Below are 24,035 nucleotides of genomic sequence, written 5' to 3'. Positions count from 1 at the left end.
TTAATTTTACCTGCAGTCATATAGCATATGATGGCAGATGGGTTTGTTTATTGCCACCTGCTCTATCTGAGTCAGCAGCTGTAATAAATGGTAAATAAACTGGTAATACAGTATTTAGTAATTTATTAGCTTTCTACGGTGATTTCAAGGTATTTAGACTGAAAATGCTTTCCTTCTGAAAGTAATAATGATGATTTGTGTTGGTTGCTCTGTTTAGTTACTGTATGAGGCCACTGCTTCATTCCTCCAAAACAGGGAGAGGTGCATGTAGAATTATACCTACATTGTAGGTATATACCTATATACTTTGCCCTATCTCAAAACAAATAATATTTATTAAGCTTAATCAATGCCCAATAAAATAATTTCAGACATTTGCACTTTGCTGAACTCTTTTCAAAATGAGATTGGAAAAAAATGATAAATGAAGAGGTGAAATGGTAAATCCATTACACCAGATCTTATACTATTCTTACTAATTCATAGCACTCAATTTATTAATTCATTGTATGTTTTTATTTTCAGGTTTATACAATTTTCTCAGTAAGCACCTTTTAATTTTCTGAACTATTTTGTGTACAAAGCAATGCGCATCCATAGTAATGTGAAATAAAACAATCTAGGGATTGTATTCATTAAAAGTTGTATTCTAGATAAAAGGCAGCACAGTAGATTATTAAATGCTTCATTAATTCAGTGAGTCCGTAGCTCTGTCTATAGTTTACTGTTTGTAAACTAAGATCGGACAAAAGTTGATTTTCTTAAAGTGACTTCATTAGAAAGATGAACCGATGAGAATAAACAGACTTAAGAAAGCAAAGAAAATCTATAAAACCTATAATAAACTGAAATTAAATTAAAGGATTTGGTTATATGACAAAATGTTAATATGAATTAGTGCTCATTAAAAGTTGTGTTCTTATCATTGTGAGATTTTAAAATGTAAAACACTAAGTTTTTCCTTTTAATTAAAGTGTTTTCAGAGCTTTGTGTGGCACTCAAGTCCCTCTAGGAAATATCTTGCAGAGTGTGTTAATATAATTTTTAAGAGATTTAATATGTTATACTATAAAATCTGGTTTAGAAAGGGAGCTACAGCATTTGTAAGAAAAAAAAGAAAAAACAAAAAACTAAAAATGCTGTAACAAATGTAAAGAGTGGGAAGTTGATAGAAATAAATGCATGGTTCAGACAAGGAACTACGGAGAAAAATTGATAAAGTGAAAAGAAATCTAAGGTTTGTACATAGCAACATTTTTTTAAGATCCTCGGAACAAAGGAATATTAATGAAGGTACTAGTTTATTATGAAAATTCTGGAATTCATACTGGAGGAAAATATATGTGCTGTATATATTTACAGTATATACACACAATACATGTTTGATTAAATATTGTTCATTGCAACAGCTTGCCAAGAAGCTGTAACAAGTTCAACTTTGTTCAAATAATCGGGTGCTACTTTATCTATCAAATAGTTTAAGAGTACTTATTGGACACTGAGTGAATGCCAATGTGATGGACATGAGCTGACTGGGGTGTTTATAGGACTGCTGGTATTGCCAAGGTATCCAACATTTAAAAGTAACTCCAATACTTGGTTCAAACAGCAAAGAAGCGAGTAGATGAATACGAATGAAATTGAACATTGTCTAACTGAGAGACTTTCTTCTAAAATTGACTTGATTTTTTTTTTTTTTCCTGAATGGCAGTTTGTAATGGTAAACATGATAATGTTGATGGACTTGGCTGTAAAGCAACTGACCATACTGCATATAATTTTGATTAAGGAAATAAAATGTCATGAAATAGCATGGCCTGTAAAAAATGATTTAAAAAAAAAAGTCTGATTTCAAAGTGCATTTTTAGAATGGCTGAATCTTTGTTCTTTTTGGGGACTCTTGCCCCATCTCTACTGAACTCCTTTGGTGGCCTGGCAATAAACTGGATTGTAAGCATATAGAGAGCATATCTCAGGCATCTGATTTGTAAGCTGAGGAATTCTAGTCTGCTTAATTGCTCCTTGTTTGGAAGCAGTTCCACATTTTTCATCAGCATTTTTGATGATTTCTTTATTACTTTTTTATTATTATTATTTATTTTGCTGAGTTGGGGAGGGGAGCAGAGCTGCATGCAGTATTGGAGATGCAGGCTCATCACATATTTATGTGGTAGCATAACAGTATTTTCATTTTCTCTTTTTGACATCTTTTTTTCCTCCTGGCAAAGCAAATTGAAGTTTGTGAAAAGGGACAGAGAGAGTAGGGTAGGAGGTGGTAACATGATGGGCCGACAGCTGAAATCCATGTATTAGACATTGTATATTGCAAAGCCTGGTAAAGCATTTCATAATTTCTGTCCTCAGAAAGCTGTTAACAGGAGTAGTTAGTGAGGTGAAAGGAAAAGAAGGATCCTTCTATCAGGGATCCCCCGATCTAGCTTGTTCTTAGAAAGCTGCTTTGGTGTTGAGAGCTGCTGTGCTGAAGCATGGGATCCGAAGGTGCACTGGAGTGGTCTCACAGTTTCCTGGCTTCTCACTTCAGGGGATGTGTTTGTCCAAGTGATGAGATCTGACATGAAAAAATGCAGTCAGAGGACCTTCTCTTGATGGCTTGCATACAAAGTGCCCCAAAATCCTGTGGCAAGTAAACTAACCACACCATCGGAAGCATTGAGGGATACTAGAAACTCCCAGTTCTGCTGAGATTGAAGAATAAATCTTTTATCAAAGGAGTTAATATGTTTATATTAATTTATCATGAGAGATTCAGTTTATCTGTTCAGTGGCTGCCACAGTGATTAGTAAAGAAGGATTAGGTTGCATGAACAAAAAGCTACTGTCTCTTCCTGAGTGAAGTATTTTCTCTCAGTTTTAGATCTACATGTACTAGAAAAAATATTTTTGCTAAAATATCCATCGAATGTTTAAAAGCACTGGATTAACAAGAAGTAGGATCTCAGGAATTAATTAGCGTTATTTAAAAAAATAACAACAAAACCCCAAGACTACAGGTTTCCCCAGTGGTTTCAGAGGGCTGTTCTGGGAAGGAAATCTTTCTAAAAGTTCTAAGTGCTGCCTATATTCATTCTGTAACTGAACATATCCAAGAATAGTTGTGACTGGGGTAGCCTAAGCTATCCTGAAAAATGTCAAAATATCATAAAATGATGGCAATACTAGGGAAGATTTGCTCTGATATTAAATTTGGATGGAGATAAGTAGATGTTCTCTGAGAGACTAGCAGGAGAAATGGACTTTCATGAGAGTAACAGTAACCTACAAAACCTTCTGTGGATTTACAGAAATTGGAAACTGGCAGTGAATAAATAGACATAATTTTAGTTTTACTCCAAGTACTTTGATAATATAAAAGAAGGAATTTCCAGAGCTTGCTTTAGCTTCCTCTTGAGAATTCGCTCACAGTGATCCAGGTCACTCAGACACAGATGCGTGATTATATATAATCAAAACTTGAATTATAGACCGGCTTTAATGTCAAACTTTTTTCTTTCCCTTCCCTGGAGAAGGAAATTCTGAACCCATATCAGTTTCTGCTCCCAGAAATGAGTTGTGTTTCAAACTGCCAGAGCATTTCAGGTGAGGCAGCAGCTGGCTGCAGAGATCTGAGTAGCGCATGCAAGTTCTCCGTATTCAGGTAGGAGGTGGGTGATGGCTGCTCTGGTAGGTCCGTGGTCCCAAAATACAGGGAGCAGACTGAAGAACAGATGGCTCCTGAATGCTCAGTCTGTTGTATAAATGTGGTAATGGGTAAAGGTTTGCAAATCAGGGAATGGCCTTGGAAGTATGTGAATTCTTTATCCAATCTCTTCCTCTTCAGAACAGTGGCAGAATTGAAACTTTGGGGTTACTCCTAGAGTGGCAGATTATTGAAGAGCTAGTAAATTTGGAAGTTTTAAATGCCTAGAGATTCCACTGCTGATCCCTCTTGGCTTTTGCTTTGGAGGCCAAACAAATGGAGCACCTGCTAGTGCTTGTGCTCTTTGCCAAAAAAATAGAGATGATGCTTGTTCTCTTCCAGGGCTAAAAATCTCACTTCATGTAATGTAAGTCTTGAAGCTAGTCAGCAAAGCAGAATTCATGCATAATAGAAACTCCGCTCTCAAAGATGTAAAAAAGGGGGGTCTTGGAGCAGAAATAGAGAACTAAATGTGCCATCTAAAAGCAAAGAAAAAATGTTTCAGCTCACGTCTGCAGTCAGAAGTAGTTGAGATAAAAGATTTTTTTAATTGCATTAGTTAAATGCAGGAGAGTGTGATTGTAAGTTGAACCACTGTGAATATTATTCAATAAATTATCCATAAACTCATTGTTCTGGCATATAAAAACATATATGCACTGTTTGAATACACTGGTGAGGCTACAGCTAGAACAACATGCCCAGTTCTGTGCACCCCAGTTCAAGGAAGATGTGGGCATACTGAGCTGGTCCAGCTGCCTGAAGGAGCGGAGTATCTGCCGTACAGGAGGAGGCTGAGAGCTAGGTTTGCTTAACCTGAAGCAGGAAAGGCACAAGGCAGATTTTATCAATCTGTTTAAATACCTGAGGAAAGATAGTGACCTATTGTTGTGGTTTAACCCGGCTGGCAGCTAAACACCACACAGCCGTTCGCTCACTCTCCCCCCTCCCTCTCTGGGATGGGGGAGAGAAACGGGAAAGTGAAGTCTGTGAGTTGAGATAAAGACAGTTTATTAAGACAGGAATATAATAATAACAATAATAATAATAGTGATAATGATAATAATAATAATGTGTAAGAAACAAGCGATGCACAATGCAATTGCTCACCACCCGCTGACCGATGCCCAGCCTATCCCCGAGCAGCCGGCCCCCCACCCCGGCCAGCCACCCCTATATATTGTTTAGCATGACGCCAGATGGTATGGAATACCCCTTTGGCCAGTTTGGGTCAGCTGTCCTGGGTCTGTCCCCTCCCAGCTCCTGCTGCACCCCCAGCCTGCTCGCTGGCAGGACAGAGCGAGAAGCTGAAAAGTCCTTGGCTTGGTGTAAGCACTGCTCTGCGACAATTAAAACATCAGCATGTTATCAGCGCTCTTCTCATCCTAATCCAAAACATAGCACCCTACCAGCTACTAGGAGGAAAATTAACTCTGTCCTAACTGGAACCAGGACACCTGTGGAGCTAGGCTCTTCTCACTGGTGCTCCTTGGTAGGACAAGACGCATTGGGAACAAAATGAAATACAGGAAATGCCATTTAAACCAGAAGATTTTTTTTACTGTGAGGGTGGTCAGGCACTGGCATAGGTTTTCCAGAGGTTATCAAGTCACCATCTTTGGAGTTACTCAAAATCTGATGGGACGTGGTCCTGAGCAGTCTGCTATAGATGACTAGATGAACCTGTGATCATCATAGGTCCATGCAGACCTCAGATGTTCAGTGCTTCTCGAACAACTTCTGTACACTTGCACAGGGTTTGAGCTTAGGTAAGTTCAGAGCACAAGTGTAAATATTTACGTGAAAGCAGTTCACTTAAAGGTATTGAAGATTGTTGAAAAATTGCCAAGGTCTTGATAAATTCTACAGATGTGAAGACTTTACACCAAGAATTAATTTATTTTCCCCCCAAAAAGTTTTAAACTTTAGTTTAAACATAAATATTGGGTTAATTTTAAGCAAATCAAAACCTTTCAAGGCTTCTCATCTGTGTAGGCTTGACTGTTGTTAGTTTAGGACTAAGAATAAAATGACTTAGAATTATACTTCTATTTCACTATTTGAAATTTAATTTTAAAATTATATAAATATTTTTCCCTACAGTTAGATAGGCTTTCCCTGCGAAGATGACACTGAAAAACATTAATCTGGTTAATTAAACTTTAATCTATGCCTTAGCACATTTACATGGAGTGAAATCATTCTTAGATAGTGGTCTTAAAGCAGGCACTAGAGAAGATTGTAAAGCCTGCAGAGAATGCTGTGTCATGAGCTTCAAGAGTAAGTATTAAGACCAGTGTTTTATTTAAGATCACAAAATTCCCTGCCCCAAAAAGAAACTTTTAGCTCATGGTATGCTTTTTATTTAGAAAATATTAATACTTGACAGATACAGTCATTGAATTGATGAATACTTCACAGATACATGAAGGAGGGCTGGGATTTGTATTTTAATTGCATTTTAATTTGTATTTCTAATTGCTTTTTCTAAAATAAAACAGACAATTTAGAAAATATATGGTTCCCTGGGGTTTTACCGTTTTTTTGTTTGGGGTTGGTTTGTTTTTTCTTAACTGAGAACAAAGCAGTTGCTTCTCTGACCTTCTCCCAGTGAAACTGTGTTTAAAGTGTTTTAAGACTGCAGGGACTTAATTCTCTCTAGAAGATAATTAATGTGCTCTTCTTCAGCAAAATTTGCTTGACTTTTTAACTCTTCTTTCTCCTTGTTCAGCTGCATATCTTCAAGTTTTCCATCATCCAAACAGACAGAACTGGATGTGATCAGCAATCTCTTCCAGTTTCCTCACCAGGCAGTTGCTCTTTTTCTGTTTCAAAATGAATTTCTGGAGTTTGATAGTCTGGAGTTTTAGGTGCGCTTATAGATTACCATTCCTTCAGTGATCATCAGATTTATCCAATACATTCTCTTTCCTGCTTTAGTTTGTAAAGCATCTCTTATGAAGCTGCATTTTCTGTCTTCACCCATGTTTCTTTTTAGTAATTCAGCTTGCTGCCTTCTGTTGTTCTCCCAGAGAGTTTCCAGGACAGTGGCCAGCTGGCAAGCTGCCTTCTCTGAGCTCTTATCGTGTCATATTGCAGCATATTACTTGTCCACAATGAGGGAAGATGGAGGACCAAAAGAGATCGCAATAGAATCGGAAAAGTACTTAAAATTCTATGCAAATAGTAAGGGGAGTAAGGAAGCAATATAATACCTTCTGTCAGGTGACTAACAGAATTGCATGCAGAAATAAGTTCTCTGAAGGAACCAGAAGTTGAGAAGAGAAGAAGGGTTTTAAATGAATGGCCAGTATTGTAGCTCTTCCATTTTTTGGGGGGGTGTCCTGATCAGCAGTTATTCAAAACACAGTTGACAGGATCATGACGAAGATACAGGAAAAATTCTGATGTTGCTCAAGTCACTTGATGGTTATTATTGCCATTGACAAGACCATTATGAAAATACCTTGTCATTAAAAAGGAACCTCCACTGCCTTATAAAGAGGAAAGAACTTGGTGGTTGAAAGGATAATATAAGGGCAAAGGATCCTCAAAAATTGACTTGATTTTATTTGTCTCCTCTTCTTTTTTGACTTCAAAGACAATAGTAGTGTTGTTAATAATGTGGTTATGACTGAAGTGTTTTGCCTTAAGTTTAATCTCACAGATGCTCAGTGTTGCTTTCCCCCACACTGTTGTTTGTCTATAGGGGTGTTGAACATGATGAAAGCAAACACCAGCAGCTTGGTAGGGATATGGGAACTTTGGAATAGTGTCAGACAGAGACCTGGTTTTCATAAACAGTGCTGACTGCTTGCTTTGCAGTGTGGGGAGGCACTGTCACCAAGGCACTTGCCCTATTGTAAGTGAAAAAGTGTTTCTCCTGTATCCATCAATGCTGTGCTCTCTGGCAGAAAACTCCCTTCTCCACCTGCTAGTTAACCTTACTTACATATGGAGGACTCAACTATTGCATTGGCACTTTAAAACTTGAGTTGCTCATCTGTATTTTTGACTTACTGCTGTTTTGTTTTCCAATTGGTCTAAAAGGTAACTTCAAGCATATAGGTAGCCATCCAAACAAGTATTTTGACTGTATTGTTAAATACGGGCCTTTTAATTCACGCATGGAAAAAAATGTAATTTACTACTCCATAGCTCTCAGCTGCCCTGGAATTAGTAGAGCTTGTATTGGCTTGTGATTATCAAAACCAGTATTCTCTTGTTTTCCTGACCCCCTTACACATAAAAAAAGGTTGACATGGCAGAGTAATAGAAAGTGTATTGCATTAGGGTTTAGTATTAAAGACAAACAGCACAAATGAAACTGAAAGCATATGGCATTCCTTGCCTTCTATGCCAGCTGATGAGCAATACATTTTGTATTACGATCCACTTTGGAGGTTTTAAACCATTAAAACCTTGTTGTTTTGTTTTGCATGCTTGAAAGTTGCCAGTTAAACCAACTGGAGTAGCCTAATTTAGCTGATTGTGTGACTAATGTGTCAGAGCTCTGGCTTTGAGTTTTCTAGGCTGGAAGTGAAAAATTGGACAAAATGCATTGCATACAGCAGGTTGTATACTATAACAATGCTTTAAATGTGGAACATTGCAGATGGAACTGCAATGATATTTCTGAAAAGTATCTAAAGGAAATAGAAAAAATCAATGAATATTTCTTATATTCAAGTACCAGATTCAAGCCCTCACAAAAAAAAATAGCATTTTCTTATGATTACCTAATGGTACTACTCAATATTTAATAGAATGTCATCTGAAAATTCAAGTAAGCAGTTAACATTAGTATATGCTAAAGAAGTTAATCTCAGATAGCTCTACCTCACAATTCCAATGATTCTAATGCAGGCTCCGTGCTGACATGGAGTTGTCCCTTAGTTGAAACAAAGGATTTAGAATATTCACAGTGGATGCACTTGGATGGATGTATTTGCTTGATGCAATGATGTTCCGTAGGTGAAACAGCTCAGCTGGAACAATGGCAGAAAGAAACATCGCTCTAAGATCTTCCTAAGAAAATAACTATGTATTAGTTGGAATTAGATGATCTTTAAGGTCCCTTTCAACCCAGAGCATTCTATGATTCTATGATATTCTTCCTTGAAACTTTCCCTTGTCACCACTATCTGGATAATACTGTCTGTCATTTTTGTGGCTACCATCATGTCTGGCACAGTGAGAATATGAAAGGACTGAGGCAGAGACTCCTAGAATGAAAAGAAAGTTGTCTATGGTTTAAGCATCTTTAGAGAGAAAGCTCTGTAGCAAACATTCATCACTGGTTTGTATGACATTAGTTTAAAACTTTTTAAAATGTGATCACCTAGAAACTCCTTTAAGCATTCAGACATTAATTGCACTTTTAATGAAGTTTCTGTTAATCACAGACTCTTAAAGGTCAAAGAAATGTTAGCTCAAACCACACCTTTCTTTTGATTGAATTTCTTTGATATATTTGATCACTTGGGTTATAAAATAAAATCAACATTCTCTGGGGCTTATTTATCTAATTCAATTTATGTCTTTCCTATTTTGCATCAGCTCTTTTCTTCCAAAGATACAGATCTATTTAGACAGGTCTGGCGTAGTGTGAGACAGTTTGTTCATGTTTATTTCAGACTTGAAAGAGGAGGAAAGGCAATACCTCTTTGCATATTTTCTTTTAACTTTCTTGTGATTAAATGTGTTGTGTCAGTGAGAGCCTGACTGAAGGCTGAACCCTTTGCTGTTGTGAAATTACTATAGGACTGTCTCAGTGCAGAAAAGGGCAACCACAACAAAGCAGAACGACTCATAGGCAAAGTATAGTTTTATAGTAGTGGCAGAGCAGGTTCTGGAGAAGTTGGAGGGATGAAAAAGAACCAGCAAGTCTTCTGGAGGCCAGGGTGCCTCTGAAGGCACGGTATTCTGGGTGAGGTGGGTAAAGCCCTTTGCTACATCTCCTCCTTTTCCTAATGTCCTCACATCAGTCCAGCTCATCTGATCTCATCAGGGATCTGGTACCTCTTCGAGAGACTCTTCATGCTATACTAGAAGCTAAAGGTGGTGCTGGACTGAGCCTTAAGCAGTTTCTCTGAGTGCAAGCTGCCTGCTTTGAAAATGTGTGGGATTTTTAGCTTCCTGTGGCATTGTTGAAGCCCTCCTCCTGCATCTAGACTGTACCGTAGTAATTTCACAAAAGCGAAGAGCTTGAACCTTCAGTTGTGCTCTTTTTTGTCAAGCTACTTGGACCAAAATATTTAAGTATACTGATATTTATTGTAGATATGACAATGCCAGAAGTGTTCATGTGTTATTTCTGCTTAGTCACTTAAATAATTTGATTACATTTTTCCCTTTCAAATTCATTAAAGTTCATTATATAGAAAAAGACAGGTGTTTTTTCACTGGATCTCTCTTCTGCTCTTCCTTCTGTACCATCCCCCAAATAATTTAGTAAATGGCAGTGTATAGTCATATAGTCATTCATATAAGTTCTGATTCTTCTCAGAAGTTGCTATATGACAAGATTCTAGGATAGTCAGTCTTGTGGTTATAAAAAGTCTTATTTAATTGGTTGAAAGTGTCATCTCTGGTATGCGATAACGTAGTCAAAAAAAAAAAGAAGAAAAATAAAAAAGCTGTTGTTCACCAATATGAACTTTTTTGTCTCACTCAGCGTCTTTCTGAATAAATCTTATGTAGAAAGCCATGTAGCGGAATAAATTGTTACATTATTGTTCAGTTTGCATGTCTATCTAAATTCAATCTCTTAATAAAATTCAGTTATTGATTATTATATTTCTAATTTGCCTCAAGGCTCTTCTACACAATCATGGCAAAGAAACAAAACATGAAAGTATTTTCCTGCAGATAATTATTCAAAAAAAAAAAAAGGGGGGAGGGAATAGAACATAAAGCTGAATTAAATTTTTTATCCAGCTGTAAAGCTAGCAGAGAGCTTTAGCAAGCAGAAAGTTTTATGAAAGTTAAGCTGTTTAGATAGCTATACTAGAAGTATTAAAATGTAAAAGTTATAGATAGTAAAAGCTAAAGCATATTTAGCTTATGAGGCTGTCAAGTTCAGGATACCTAAACACTCTTAGAGGTGAGAATTCTAACCGCAGGCCTTCTGCCTTTCATCCTAAACCACAGATTTGGACAAGGTTTAGTTTGGGGTTGGTCTCAAGTTTCTAATGCTCAAACCTCTCTCTGGAAGTTCAGTTGAGAACCACATTAAGATTTTGGTTATGGTGCTTCATAAGTGTATTATGTCATGACAATTTTGTTAATCACAAGACTTTTTTTTTTTTCCCTGATATACATTTTTAATATTCAAAGCAGTAGTTTCTCAGAAATAAGTATTGAAATGCTTACTGCCTACAGCCTAACACAATCGTTGGTCTCTTACTGAGCAATTACCCAGAGGTGCTGGTTCAGATGTGCAGGGAGTTGTTTCTGGAGAAGGGGAAAAAGAAGGAACAGAGAAAGGATGAGATGCACCAACCTGGTCCAACAGGTACTTAGCCCCTTGCATGGTGAAACTGTTTGTGCAGTCTAATATTTGACTTACCAAAGAATCTAGGTACTTGCCTAGTTTTTGTTTAACAACAATAACAAAAAGATGCAGTTGTCCTCAGAATATTTAACTGTCTCAGTGGTGAGAGTATTCTGATGAGATTTGTGATATTTTTTTTTTAATGAGGCTTACACTGAACAACAGCAAAAACTCGAGTCTTTAATAAAGAATTACTCAGATCTGAATTTGGATTACTTTTCCAGAATAATACAACAGCTCACAAGGGAGTCAGAGAAAATTCCCCCCAGAATATGCAAGCCACGAACTGCCCAGCCTCTAGCCTGTGGGGTGAGGGAGTGAAGTTTCAATTCCCTTCACATCTGTTTATTCTTATATATCATAAATAACTTTGGTCTTAGGCTCCTCCAAACTTGATTTAAATTATGAGACCTCAGTGTCAAAGCACTTCAACTACTCATAGCATCCTAACTGGATGCTACTCATAGCATCCTAAAAGATACCGCAAGCTAATCCAACTCTATGCAAGCTATGAAACGAGGAGCAACTTCTTCACTGTGTAAGAGAAATGTGTCCATACCTGGGAGAGGTGGTTCCTCAAGAGAGGCAAGTCAATAAAATATATGCCAATCGACTAACAAATGTCCAAACCTGACCATATATTTGTGGTCTTAGAAATAGTTGGTACGAAACAGTATTGTACAATGATGACATGCATGGAAACTAGAAGTTTGGGTAACTTACTGTTTACTAAAAACAAATCAAAACAAAGATGCTACTGATAACAACTGCTACTCAAGTATATTTTTCAATATTGAGGTAAAGTAACTAACCTGTGGAGCCACACTGAAAAATTCAGTATCTTCTGGAAGTTTAGGCGAGAAACAGACTTCACTCTCTACTGTGCCACCTAATGAACAAGCAACAATAAAGGGGACTCTGTAGGATGCATCGGATTCATGCTGGTGGTAGTCTTAAATATTTCAGCACACTTTCATTTTTGAGAAGAGGTTATCAAGGGCAAAGCATTGCTACAGATATTGTTACGCTTCTGTCTAACATGGTTTTGTATTGTATATTCTGTAAGGCTAAGCATGATCAGAATTTAATGCAACAAGTCAATACAGCAAAGGATTTTCTTCCAGAAGTAACTGAATTAGAAAATCTTGTGGCAAAATAGTGAATATATTTCCTGTGGCAGTGAGATACCTCATTATTTATTTGACCTTTAAAAATTCTATTCATTTAAAACTTAATGTAAACTTTAAGAGATGTGCTTGATATTCGGAAAATATAATGAGATCCAGTAATAGCTCTAAAATGTGAGGAAACTTTTTTTTTTTTTTAAGTATAGAACATACCTCTTAAACCCTGATGACCTTTAAAACTAGAAGAAACATCTTAAGTGAGCACACTAACGTCATTGCTGTGAGGTATTGCAGGCAGTGATAGCTGAAATGTTTTTGATACTAATTTGTGCATTCAAATATGGGGAAAAAATAACATCAAGCTGTTTTTCAAGTTTTGTTTTGTTTTTTTATGGGACCTGTAAGGTTTTGAGGCAGTTGTGGATTATTTATTTATTTATTTATTTTTTTTAATACAATAGATTTCTCAGGAAATGGTCGAATCTCATTTGCTGTAGGACTCCTTTTGGACCATAGGAACAGAACATTCGTTCCATTTCCTCTGTGCATTACGCGTACATGCTTTTAACTGTACTTGGCTTTCCATGTGAAAATGGAACAATTATAACTCCATGCAAGTGCTAGAAGAGATTTTAGGGTCATCAGGGCAAGATTCAATCAGATATTCCCTATCTGCTCCAGTGAAAAGGTAGTTTTCTGCTTCCTTAGTGAAGTTGTCTTGAAGGCTGGATGCAGGGCATGGTACATGGTATTTTAAATAGTAAAGAAGTAAATATTCAGATTGTAGGTTTAGGGGCAGGGCAGTTCCACTGATACCGTGTGAGTAGTCTGATTTCAGAGCCTGATTCTTCTGTTGTCATTTACTAATTTAAATACAAATGCTTATTATTATGGACAATATGCAAAAACATGGCCTTTATTGATTTGGAAGGTTTGGAGTCTGATGTCAAAAACCAGCTTTGACAGATTAGCAGAAGAAAGAACCACTTGCATGTTTAAGGGCTGAAACCACGAACTCTTAGTTGCAGATGGGTGAGGTGAGAGAAGCATTCAGTTTAAGTCTGTTGGGTTTTTCTCATCCATTGGATGACTTCTATGTTTGTCTGCAATGGGAAAGGACATGTTTTTCTGCACCAGGAAAGGAGGTTCTTCCATTTCCTCTTGAAGGTAGAGTAATGACAGGTTTGGGCAGTTACTGTGCATGTCTTACTCATTGCTTTTTCAGTTTGGGAAGCAACTTTATGATCTAAGGTAAATTGTCTAGGAGGGCATTTTTGAACCTTACTTTCAGTTGTCCAGACTAGCCAGCAAGATGGAAAAGTCTCCCTACATCTTGTTTATATCTAGCTGTGTTTCATCAGCAAATAGGCTCAAATAATTAATAAATTTATCTTATGAAAATGTATGGGGTGATTGAACTGCCTTCCTTTTTCTCTTGCTAAGTCACATTTGCCCTTCTGAACCATTACAGAAAAATCTACGCTCCATGCAAAATTCTTATAATCCAAAACTGAATAGGAAATTGCCATAATGTGTTGGTCCCCCTGTGATGGACACAACTTAAATCCGTGCTGGAAGCATTCCAACCTTCAGGCTTTGTTGGCTGATATCTCATTCTCTTTTCATAGTGTGCAACTCATGTCGTGTCTCATCTCTAATCATTTTGTAAATTATTGCTAGTATTAAAACTCACAGTCATCTGTTGCTGTTGCTTTCCTTTTACAGGGCGAGCCCTAAGTAAACATAAATGAGAGGTCATATTTGAGCCCCCAATATCATAACCAAAGCCAAGGAAGGAGAAGGCACTTGTTCACAATTACTCAGCCAGTTGGCATCACAGCTTCCCAGTTTTTCTTTATTTTGTTAGACTCACAGTTGTCCCACCCCCTTCATGCTGGGACTGACCTAGAGGAGCTGGGGGTGGAGGGATATATGCCAGGACACCCTGCTTTGATGTACCCTCGGCAGCACCACAGCCTTTAGCAGAGTAACTATAGAATTTGCAGCTGTTGATGTGGCTCTTACAGGTCAGAAGGGAGGCAGATCTCACAGGGATTGTTCATACCATCACACGCCCTCTGCCAGCTGGCATCACCAGCAAGGCGTCACCGATGGGCTTTATGGGCTACATGGAGTCTGCCTGCAGCCCTGTACATGGGCAGGCTGGGGGACTGGGATCTGCTGGATTACGTGGTGGTCTAGCAAGGGCCTCCAAAACTGAAGGAAACGTTAGTGCCGCTGAATTGTGCTAACAGATGCAAAGAGACTGTGCTGCAGAGGATGGTCTTACTGATTCCTTTAGCTGCACAACTCAGTAGTTCTTGGTGAAAGAGACAGGTAAAACAGAGCTGTGGATTTAGTGAAATTGTAACTACATAAGACATAACTGCTTTATGACTGTACGGGCATAAGGAAGCAGGAGAATATAATTCCTCCGGTATACAGCTTTAACACTTTAGCTCGTGTTTCTAGGACACTAATGATTTCAAGGAGACCACTGTTTCCTCTGGGACACCTGATCACATCATCTTTAAAACAGTTTCCATTTCAGATGATGTAGGTGATTTAGCTTTCTTTTTCATTATGGGAGTAAACCACCATGGAAACCATGGTATACGCTCATTTTTCCTCTCTGTGCTTTCATCCACCAGTCTCTGTTTCTATTCATTGTTTATTCAAAAGCAAACATCTGCATTGTCTCTATATTATTCTACCTAAGTTTTCTCTTGCAGAAGAAAGACTTCTATGTTGCAGATTTTCTCTGGCACTTTCATCAGAAAAAATACTATTATCAGAGGTAAATTAGCCCTTGTAGTGTCTATTTTCCATCAGTAAAATTTCACTAAACACTGTGCTAATAATACCTATTAACTTCCTGACAAGAAAAGATGACTTGATATTGATTATATTACGTTGCTCACAAAGCCTAGATATTCACTGAAGAATCCATTAATTGAGAAATTTGTTTTGACTTTCTTTGTAAACCTGGAAAGAGATATATTTATATAATGAGTCTTCTGTTACAGTTTAATATTTTATAATTTATGGTGTTTAAAAAGGATGGATTTTTTTCCTGTTTTAGTGGTTTGGTTTTAGATTATCTTGTTTCATTATCCATGCCTAATTGTTCACAAGACTGAAAACTGATCTTGATTTTGGGATATCTTTAATGGCACTTTCAGCTGAATCTGCTCCTCTGTCTGGCTCGTCTTCTGGTCTGATAATTACTTGTGCTGGCTGAAAGGGAGGGAGGAGGAACCTAGAGCTTGGGCAGGTGGGAGGGAAGAGTAATTTAAACTCATCTAAATCCAGCAGGAACATGAGCGATCCCGTGGCAAGCCAGTTCAGGAAGCTTACTGAGCAAAAGTAGATCACGGAGAGAAGATGAGGGATAGAGAGGAAGGGAGGACTGAGACAGTCAAAAATTTAGATTTACAATCCTATGGAATTGCACCCCTAATCCCTGGGACTGGACTGCTGAAAATCTGAGGAAAGAGCAAATACTGTCAGCTTGATTTAGTCTAAATCCATGAATGCTTTCAGTTACAAATTTTAGCTCTGTAAATTTTCCAAAGGGCAGAGCTTAAAATGATCAAAGGGTGGAATTGGAATACCTCTCTTGATGAAGCTCCGGAAAAGAAAACATGTTTTTTTGTGCTATGAGCTTTCAAGATATTTTAGTCTTTTGCAGTGCAAAATGCACTTGTGAAGAAGACAGGTTACAATGCAAGTAAGTTGACAAGACTGAAAAATAAATAATTTTCTGAAAGATTTTAGAAATAAAGGACTGCATTATATGCATGACGGACTTTTTTTCACTGTGCTGTATTTAGTAAAAAGCATGTATTCACTCTTCCATTATGAACAAAGTCATATCCAAAACTTCAGTCTCCTGAAACATCTGGAATCTGGGATATGTTCATTTGTTTCATGTCTTTCTCACAGTCCTTTTTTAACTCAGATCTCAGACATCCATGAACCTGGTATCTGCTTTGGGGGTTATTCTACAAGAGGACTGAGGTGTGCTGTGGTTACTTCAATGTAACTGTGTGTATGTTGACAGGTGGCTGCGTGATGAGGATGTAGAAAGGAAAACACAATTTTCCTCCGGTCTGTGTTCTCTCTCTGGCCTGGATCTGAAGTTTTGGTTCTCCTTCAGTGCAGTTAAATTTGTTTAAGTGAAAATTTAAGACAAGGATGACTGTGTAGAGAAGCAAAAGGCATTAATTAGAAGACGAAAAAAAAAAAAATCTGCTCCAGGTATTTTAAAATAATTGGAGAGATAGGTTTGTTTAGGAAACATTCTTCTAACAATTTTACATTTAATAACCATAAAATCGATCATTAGGTGCCATAAAAGCGCTGGGAATGGTTTAGAAATGAATGATGAATGAAGCGAGAATTCAAGAATAAATAATAATATTTTGTCAGGAGTTTTTCAAAAATGTTTTATATGTAATGATTAGCTTTACCTTAATTATATCAAAATATAAATCATTCAAATTACTGTGCATATTACTGAGTGGAAAATAATTGCATTTTAAATTTCATTGAAGAGACCTGGCAAACAAAATGGTAATTAAAAGTAGTTATCATATAAACAAAAAGCATCAAAGCCTATACACTATGGATTTTTTTATTCCTGGAGTTGAAATCAAGCTAGGCAGAGGACTGATTGAAATTTATCCCAGAGTAGCTGAAAGGGGAATGAAAATTAAAAATGTATGCACTATAACTTCAATATAAAGCTCAGATAAAAATCACAAAGTCACTGTCAAGGTGAATTCCTCAAGAAAGAATACAGACCAGGCAGATTAATTGTTTTTCTATGGCTTGCATAATTATTTTCCAACAAATTAATTATTTTCTTGTACTTTCTGTACAATGTACTCTTTTATGTCTGTATTTCACTAGATTTTTATTTTGTTCTCATTTGCTCTTACCTTTATTTAACCTTTTCATTCCTTCTGTTTTCTTTATACTTTCATATTTTAAATTTCCTTCAGAAGCAAAAACTAGAAATGGTGCTATTTTGTGCTTGCAGAAAGATACCGCACAGCAGTCCACACAGAAGATTCAGTACTTCTGCGTAATCCCCAGCCCTTCTTCCTTTCAAGCACAGAAGAGTCTTGCACATATAGCGAAGGTCAAAACTTGAGTTCATAGAATCCCAGAATGGTTTGGGTTGGAAGGGACCTTAAAGCCCATGCAGTTCCAACCCTCTGCCATGGGCAGGGACACCTCCCACCAGCCCAGACTGCCCAAAGCCCAATCCCCCCTGGCAGTGGATACTTCCAGGGCTGGGGCATCCACAGCTTCTCTGGGCAGCTTGTTCAGTGCCTCACCACCCTCTGAGGGACTAATTTATCCCTAACATCTAATTTAAACCTCCCCTCTTTTAGTTTAAAGCAGTTCTTATCATTTTATTTCTATATTTTTTTCTACTCCTTCCATTTGTTCTACAGAGGGGCCTGATGTCTTTAAGTGAGATAAATATATATATGTATACATAAAAATATGTATTTATATATGAGGTTCCTATCTGGACACAGTCACTATCTTGAGGAGTTCCCAGTCTATGGAAAAGGCTTAAAATATTATTACCCTCATCATAATAGTTCCATTAAAAATGAGAAACCTGAGCTCTTGTCTAAGTTTGTGTCAGAGCTAGCAATGTAAGAGCAATTCTTTGAATCCCATTCTAAAATGGTAGGCTCAGAAGCACCCTTCTTTCAAGCTAATGAATTTCAAATACAAATACCTTTTTGAGATTACTTGTCTTTAGTTTCTAGAATTCAGTATTTGACTTCCATTTTAGGTGTCCTCAATGAACTTTCTTAAGCCACTGTATGCAAGGCAAGTGGTGGTTTTCTTAGGAAGCTAAGAAATGGGTTTATTATGTTGAATAAACTGAACAAAGATGTATGCATACAGCTAGATCGACCATTTTCTCATTGGGGACCCCATTTTCTCTCTTTCTCCCTTTCAGTTGAAACTTGAGGGTTTTGTATCACATGACTTGTGAACTGAAGGAGAGCTGAAGAACACGCCAGTCCAAATTTCAGTACATCATACTGTGGTAAGTTCAACTTTTTGTTGTTTTAACAACTTATTATTTTTTTTCCACTTAGAAATGAAAAGACATAGTGAATACATATGATGAAACTGATACTTTTCCAGGTTTCACATTAAGATTTTTCGTCTGTATTAATGATATTTTACATCTGTGTTAAACTATAGAAATTGCTACTTTTTTTTTTTTTTCATGCTGTGTGATGTCTGATTTTTTTTCATGGGCTGGATCCAGTTTCTTTGGGACTGGTATAAGTTTTTGTCTTGAGAACACTGAAGGGTTTTATTCTTGTAGAGTCTGATGGCTCTTATTGATTTGATGTCCTCTAGAAATCTTATTGGAGGAAAATGCTCTCCTTACAGAGGTAGATTAACTGTTTGACCTTTAAGCACTGCATGAAAATCAACTCTCTTTTAAATGCGAAAATGTCACCTGGTGATAAAAGGGACTTCTTAATGTGTTAGGGAGAAAACTGAAGTTTTTCTTAGGATTGTTGCTAGAGCCTTTCTTTATATTCTGCAGCTTGCCTTGTGGCAGATTGTTTCATTATCCAGAAGTATCATTAATCTTTTTTATTATCACCTTAAAAATAAACAATGATTTTGTTGTGTTTGACACAAGTAGTGCATTTTAATTTTGTAGGCTTGTATTATTGACTTAGAAAAGCTCTGCAACATTTTGGCTTGAAATACTGACTTACAAATATGAAAATGCTTTTCAGATGTGTGGAAATATAATGGCATCTGTTGTGCATATTAAACAAAGTGTGTGATTTTTATCTCTTCCACATGGAGCTTAACATTAACTAGGAAAGTTGATATTAATTAATTATAGAAATAATAACTTGTCATTCATTTTGCTTTCATGCAAATAGCTATGCTGTTCTGTGGGCCATACTGAAAGCAGGTCTCTAAGGAAACAGAGGAGTAATCTTGGGTCACGTGATGGAGTTCATTTCAGTAATAATAATCGAAAATTCAACTGGTTTGATATTCTACCTCTGTGATTTCTTTTTTTGTTTTACAATTTGGCAAAATTCTGTTTTCTTTCTTTCTTTATTACCATCTAACCAAAGTAATAGTGGTGTTTATGATAGATTAATTCAGGAGTAGTTCTTTGTTTTTAGATATGATTTTCTTAATTCTAGTGTTTGTGAACATGGACAGCTGACAATCTACTGGCATTTATTTCTGCGTTTGTCAAGAGAATTTAAAATTAATGTAATAAACATGCACTTGCGAAGGAAACACTTCAGAACTCTTCTGGTAATGACTTCATGAAATTTATGGCCTGAAATAAAGTTTGTTTCATTCTCTGGTATTCAATGCCAAGGAGACATTAACATCCTTGGGAAAAAAGAAAAAAGAAAAAAAAAACAAAACAGCCCCAAACCACCAACAAAAAACATAAATCTATGTGCTACAGACATGGATATACTTGGCTGGTCATTAAGGATTTGTAAAGTATAACATTGATGCAACTGAAGAGAAAGAATAAAAATTACTTAGAAAGTTTTAGGGGAAATCTAAGTAGATATGTCTTTTACTCCTTGTCTCAGGGTTTCAATTCTTATGTATTCTCTCTTTCTATTGGTGTACTTTATGCTTGCTAAACTGATACATGCAGTATCAGTTCTGCAGAAGCAGAGATTTAAAACACACATGCATAAAACAGTAGTAACCAGACAAAATATTTGTAATGGCTGTTCCTTTAGAGAGTTTAAACATTATTTTTTCTTCCTCAGACGTGGCCTAGATTCATTAAGCACTAGTAGCATGTTGATGAAATTGATACTACCATAAATTATTATAACTTGAAGACTGCTTATTTAGCAGGTGTTTTTTCTTCTTTATGTCTGTAAAGGAAATATTTACAGATGGATATGTTTGTGTAATCAGTGTAATTTTAAACTGGCTTTCTTAAAGTCTCTTGCTCTTTAACCTGGCTCAGTTGTGATTACTAAAGAAAAGAGGTTCTGGTGATTCGATTTTTGTGAGAGCCCAGGGCAAAAGCATCATATTTTCTTGCTCTTCCTTGGATTTCATCCAAAGCCAATTCTGTTTAATCTGCCTGCTGCTGCTCTGGAAGTGACATCTGTTCAAATTTACACTCTTTATCATGGCTGACATGTTGTTTGTGTGTCTGTTTACCCCAAGCCCTAGTTCCAACTGCCTCTTGCAGATAATTTGTGATTTCTTCCTTCGGTCTATCACAGGTTGCTAGGCATTGAATTGCTGCATATGGAGCTTTGCTATTATTTTTTATTTCTTTTCCTCAGATTTGCAATTATGTTTTGAGGAAGAATGAGAAGACTAAATGCAAGGTGTGTCAGGAAATGTACAGAAGGAAGGTGGATGAGAAGTGAAGGAGCTTGGGGGGCAAAAGGGGAGCGCACAGAAAATGTGTATATATAGTAACCTGATAAGGAACTTAGTAAAATGTGGGCTCTGATCTCTATACAATTCTCTTGTGAAATAAATAGATAATATTGTTTTCGTAATTTTAGCTACAAAATTAGTTTTAGGTGAAACAACTAAATTCAGACCATATTTTTCTGGCAGGGATTTCCATAATAATTTATATGTAGGTAAAATATTTTATACTGTAAGAATTCAAAAATCATGAATTAGATCTCAAAAGCTATGAGATGGCTTTCAAAACAGAATAATTATTCCAAAATATTAAATCTGGGCACTTTAATATTCCTTGAAGTTTTGGCTAAATGCAGATTAGCATTTTCAGATGTTTCCCAGATTTTTGCAACCATAAAATTTCTATCTAAAATTAAATATGAGACACTCATGTAGTCATCCCAGGAGCCTGAAATTTAAGATCAATGTTGTGAGCCTTGCAAATAAGATGATGAGCTGCCATCTTTACATATGTGAGGACAACAATCTTTCAGAGGCACCTTACTGTGTAACATAGGTACTGAAAAATAAGTCTGAGACAATCTTGAATTGCACAGTTGAGGAGCTTCGCAAGAGGAATAAACTACTCTTATTCCCTTCTCTTATTCTAGAGGGGAAATGTGGGGATTATTGCTCCCGATCTCTTTCTTTCACCAAAAATAAATAAATAAAGTTTTGGTATTCACTATGGTACATTTCAGGGAAGATCAGTTACTGAAGCAGATTAAGTGCTCAAATGTATAAAAATAATTTAAACTGAAATTTGATGTCCTGCTGAAATATCAGAGAACAAAAAATGAATGAGTAACTTCAGCACCATTTTCAAATATTTGGACCTGAAATATGACTGAAATACATAATGAAAATATCGAGGCAGATTCAAATAAATTCCTTTATTGGTCTTTGGTGCTACAGCATTTATCACATACACACTTCTTGCATCCTAGAACGATAAACTCTCTGGTTGGATTATTCTTTTTTGCTTTTTGTGTTTATTTTTCTCATTATGTGTTCACAACCAGGACAACTAAAAGCTGAGACATGATTTAATATTTTACATAGATGATGGATAAAAAGTAATTAATTGTAAATTTATATATATTTTTAAAAAAATAATATGCTGTCTTTGCTGAAGGGAAATTATCCAAAGGAGACATTCTCTCTTATCTTGTCCTACTGTCCTGGAGTTTCAGTGAACTCAGTCTTAACATGAAAATGGGGTCTGGATTATTTCTAAAAATTGTTACATAGGCACATCAACTCTCAGAGCAAGCCAGATAATTCAGTAAACAAGAGAAACAGCAGTGCACAGCCAATGGTTACAGTAGGCACACTGCATGCACAGAGCAGTACGTAGATGCAAACAACCCACATGCAGCTTCACTTGCTCTTTTTAACATACGTCTGTATCGATCCCATCCCAGGCCTTCCCGACATGTGCCTGCTGGCTGACTTGCTAACAAATAAAAGCTGACACACGTTTGAGCCAAATACACACAGCTGTGTGATCCATCTGTAGATTATGCCTTACTTCTACCAGATGACAAAAGACTAGTTTACAGAGACAGTGAAAGTGTGCTACATAGGTAGAAATCTTTTTCTCATCATCACGTTCTCTTCCTTTCCTGTGTTACTTCCTTCCTGCCACATACTTAAAACGGTGTTCATGCATCTCTGTCACATGGGAAACAGGATTTGTTTTTCTTCATCACTTCATGGTTTTCAAACTTTGTTTTATAATTTGCATAGGAATTTTGCTGCTTGTCATGGTTGGATTCTTGCTTTTATTTCTATGTAGTATTTGCTGCTTGTCAGTGCACAATGAGAACGTCTTTGAAGGTTAACACAGTTGATGAAAATCTGTCAGCCATTGTTTCTGCTTCTGCTTTTTCTGCTGATAAACTCCCTATACTTAGGCCTGTTGCCTGTAGGAAGCTCCTACATCCTTCAGGCTGACATATTCCAAAAATCTTAAGAAAGTGCGAAACCAGAAGAATGAGGTTACTGTAATGGGGAGGTCTTCTGAAACTCTTCTTTGTAAAGGATTAATGGAAAATACTGTGGAGAGCTTCTACTTCTGAAAGAAGTTACATACAGGGAACACAAATGCATTTGTATTGTCTCTCTAGATCATTTTATATATAATGTGCTTACCCAAATTCAGGCATGCACCACAAAATACTGAATGCCATGTGCTGGAGATCAGGAATTCATCAGGTAACCTTGAAAATGGATAGTCAAGCTGTATAAAAACAAGAATCAAATTTCTGTTTGTCTCTGGACTATTATTTTCCAGATACAGATTTTTTGTTTGTTTGTTTGCTGTTATTGCAAATCCATGTCTGCTTGGCTCGTGATTATATTTAAATCAACCTCAGAAGTACTGCAGAAATGAGATAAGATCACTGTTTGCTTTTCTTTTCTCTTTTCATCTATCCACACGTTAAGCATTTTTATCCTCTGCTCATGATCATGATAATTTAATCATTTTCATATGCCATTCCTTGCAAGCTCCACCAAATTTACCTAACTTGAGATGCTTGAAATTTTCCCTTTAACCATATCAGCAAAGTATATATTATGTCTCTCGAATGCTCAGCAGAGAATGGATGTAAAATCTTTACAGGAGCATTGTAGATGAGCTAATGACTTGTTGATGTTGACACAATCTGACTATTTGATGGATTTTGCTATGTGAAAATTTACTTTCTTTTGCAAGTGAGGTTTGAAGAACATTATCAAAGCTGAGGTTTTGTACATCCCCTATTGTTCTGTCTACATTTTCAAAACACTAAACTAACAAAATAATGCACTTCTGATTACCACTGTAAAGTGGACTGGAAAATACCCAGCCTTGCTTTGAGCTGTTTTAATAGAAACCAACAAGTAAGATGCAGCTAAGTTTGCTGGTGATTTCTGTCGGTATCTAGACACGACTTATCTTATTTCACTGGGTGTTTCGCTTGCTATCTAGAGAGGTAAGTGTGTGCACACTGGAAATTCAAACCAACGTTGGTAGTTTTGAGCCCAGTAAAAGAAGTCCTTTATTAGACTGCTGCAAAAATGTGATGGTAATGATGGTAACACAACTGCTCTGTCCTCTTTCAGCAGCCAGACAGATTGTAAGCAGAATACGTTTTTGCTGGGGCGACTTTTTTTTGTTTTTAGTAAC

At 36.7% G+C, this 24,035-nt stretch overlaps 1 protein-coding gene across 3 annotated transcripts in view; it reads left to right on the top strand.

Annotated features, from left to right (window-relative positions):
• The window catches only part of TENM1 (teneurin transmembrane protein 1), an 848,278-nt gene that overhangs the window by 136,724 nt on the left and 687,519 nt on the right, over window positions 1–24,035 (top strand). For 2 of the 3 annotated variants that reach the window (XM_048070576.2, XM_067005241.1), the window contains one exon: window positions 18,369–18,458. The gene's annotated coding sequence lies outside the window, so the exon portion shown is untranslated. Of the gene's footprint in view, window positions 1–17,423; window positions 17,526–18,368; window positions 18,459–24,035 lie in introns of all 3 variants that reach the window. The other variant, XM_067005240.1, reaches the window with a different exon arrangement.

The sequence above is a fragment of the Anser cygnoides genome, chromosome 13, assembly GCF_040182565.1.
Source record: "Anser cygnoides isolate HZ-2024a breed goose chromosome 13, Taihu_goose_T2T_genome, whole genome shotgun sequence".
NCBI lineage: Eukaryota > Metazoa > Chordata > Aves > Anseriformes > Anatidae > Anser > Anser cygnoides.
This window is presented reverse-complemented; position numbering and strand designations above follow the sequence as displayed.